Raw genomic sequence first — 3356 nt, 5'->3', positions numbered from 1 at the left:
ATAATAATAAAAAAGTTTTATCAACAATTTTTTAAAGACACACACACAGATAGATAGATGATGATGATGATGATGATGTTGATGATGAAGATAGATAGATAGATATAGACTGATAAAAAAAGAAAATATCAAATAAAAAAAAAAAACCTTTAGTCTCCTGACTTTACTACCATGTCCAAATGCTATTTTACTTTCTCAACCAGAATCTTAGGTATTCAGAAACAGTGTTATGTACACCCAAAATTACCTTCAGTAACATTAATGCACGTGTTGATTATTAAATAAGCCATATTTTTAAATCAGCTGCCTAAGCAGAATTGTATCATGCTCTTGAAAATCAAGTGGGATAGGAGGATCTAATGCAACAAAACTTGTCTTGTACATTGTTCTTCTCTTTCTTTTAGTAAGAGACTGAAACCGTGAAAGTTTTGAGTCTTTTGAAAGTATTAGATACCATAAGCCTCTGATTGTTTGAAGCAGATAAAATCCCCTCAGGGTAAGGATCAGATGAGATAGTGTTAGTATACCCTATCCTGGGTGTGGTGGGGAGATGATCTATGTGTATTTATAGGCCAAGTGTGGGAAAACATACTCCTGAGATTGGTGCATGTCTTCCCACACCTTTGCAGCCGCTCTCACCTTTAGGATATAAGTGGATCCCACATCACTGCTCTGTATTTTGAGGTCCAAACCGGATACTTGGGTTAAATATATCACTGAAAAGAAGGGTGACATCAGGACCCCAAATGGGAAGCCAGTTGTCATTTAATTCCTTTTATATCTCTGACCCAGCTGATAACAGGCTCTAAGAACCACATCCAAATCATGGTTAGTATCTGATTTACTTCCAACTTGCTCAGGCCTGAGGATTTCAGTTCATTTTGTACTACACAGTTGCTGCTGCCTTTATGTCATAGTTTACATACACTCTTACCAAACTTGTCTTAGTCAGGGTTTCTATTCCTGGACAAACATCATGACCAAGAAGCAAGTTGGGGAGGAAAGGGTTTATTCGGCTTACATTTCCATACTGCTGTTCATCACCAAGGAAGTCAGGACTGGAACTCAAGCAGGTCAGGGAGCAGGAGCTGATGCAGAGGCCATGGAGGGATGTTCTTTACTGGCTTGCTTCCCCTGGCTTGCTCAGCCTGCTTTCTTATAGAATCCAAGACTACCAGCCCAGAGATGGTCCCACCCACAAGGGGCCTCTCCCCCTTGATCACTAATTGAGGAAATACCCCACAGCTGGATCTCATGGGGGCATTTCCCCAACTGAAGCTCCTCTCTCTGTGATAACTCCAGCTGTGTCAAGTTGATACAAAGCTAGCCAGTCCAAAGCTCTTTCTTGATTTCTATTCTAGAGGTTTCTAGTACAAGCCAGTATAGTGGGAAGAATTTGCTTTAGAGTTGGACACACCAAACTCCACATTTTTGCTCTGTTACCTTGAGCAATTTGTAGAACATGTGTAATCCTCCATTTTCCATCTGGGAAATGGGATGCTGGATAACATTTGTCACTCAGGATTATTGTGAAGATTTAGTAAAATCAAATTTAAGAATAGTCCCATCCCAATTCCTAGCATACATGAATGCCCACTAATCAATAAGTTCCTTCTTTTTTCCATGTCACTCTACCAAGTCTGTATGTCTCTCATTCACTTGGGTGTTCACTTGCTCAGTCAACAAATGGTTATTGACATAAATAGGAAAGCCAGTGGATTTTGTTTCCTGACAACCCAATGTGATAAAGTGGCATCTCTCCTAAAGTCAAACACACTTGAATTGAAATGTTGGCTCGGCCACCTAATATTTGTCAGATTTAGAATAAATAATAATTTTACCCTTTTGAGCATCAGTTTTTGTATCTGAATTTTTGGGAGTAATAATTTGGATTTCATGGGTAGAAGGCTCAAAATGTTTAATAACTACACAAGTCCTTTTAACTAATGTGAAATTATAATAATGGAAATAACAATAAACTAGTTGAATTGGAAATATGTCTTCTAAGACTGTTACATGATGGATAATCTGTAAGCTTGTCAATATGAGAATGTCAATGTGAGAATTCCAAATTCATTTTCCAAATAAAATACCAAGGTTCTTTTGCTTCAGCAAGGTGGTATCCCAGAAAGAGTTCTGCTGCATGTGTTCATTTGCACACACACCATCCATTTCACATTTTTCTTTATTGTTCAAACATCTTAAGGTTGGATTACTTTAGAAACCTGTTTTGGCAGTTACAGTCTGTGGGACCAAGAAAGGCAGTCTGTTTCCTGGTCAAGCAATGTTTAAACCCCAGAGACCCAGCAAGTATTCCTGCATAAGACAGAAGGCCATTTGCCATGTTCCCAGACACTAGGCTTCTGACACGAGACCTCAGCTCTCCATAATTCTGTGACCATCAATCACATAGGGCAACACTCCAAGCTCTTGGTATTCTGTCTGGATTCCACCCCCACAGTTACCTGGCAACAGCCAGGTGTATGCTCCTCTCACAGTTACCTGGCAACAGCCAGATAGACCTAATCTACTATAAAAGGGGCTGCTTGCCCCCTCCTCCTTCTCTTACTCTTGCCTCTCCCTTGCTTCTTGCTCCTTGCTTCCCCTTTCACCCTATCCTCTGTCCCCCTCTCTCCATGTGGCCATGGCCTGCCTCTACTTCTCTCTGCCTTTCCCTGACTTTACTACCTTCTTAGCTCCCCTTCCCAGACACTCCTCCCTGCAAAAGGTATTTGACCTCAGACCAGCCCTGAGAAAGTGGGGTAAGGTTTCACTCATCACAACTCTCCACCATGACAATAAATGCCTTAAAACCATGGACTGCCTCTTCTTATCCGGATTCATCACAGGGATCAATCGATGGAGCAGATCTTCCTCTAAAGGGCCAAGTCTAATCTCCTGTGGGAGGCCTCTCTGCATTCTCAGCTTCATTCTCCACTGAGCCAAGCCTCCCAACCAAGCAAGAAGGAGATACTCTCCTCCCTGCAGAAACCAGCTCTCCTCCCCATTTTTTCCCTTCATCCCCAGACCAGAGCCAGCCCCACAGCCTCTGCTCCATTCTCAGCTCTTCCTAACATCAAGCAGCTTCTTCAGTGTCCAAAATATTGACACCAGAAATATGTTTCATTGTCAGGGACCAGATTGAGAAAACCCAGGCATCTTACACCCAGGGCATCCCCCGCAGCCCAGGCGTTTTCACAGTATGCAGCTAAGAGCCACTTAGTTCTTTGTCAAGAGCCCTTCCCCCTCTCTCTCTGCAAGGCCACTCCTAAACAGACATCAAGGACTGAGGAAATCTTCTCACATTCCAGAGCTGCCCAGAGCTGTCACCTTAAACTGTCAGGAGGATCCGGACT

Source organism: Mus pahari, chromosome X (genome assembly GCF_900095145.1).
Source record: "Mus pahari chromosome X, PAHARI_EIJ_v1.1, whole genome shotgun sequence".
NCBI lineage: Eukaryota > Metazoa > Chordata > Mammalia > Rodentia > Muridae > Mus > Mus pahari.
Note: the sequence above shows the minus strand (reverse complement) of the source record.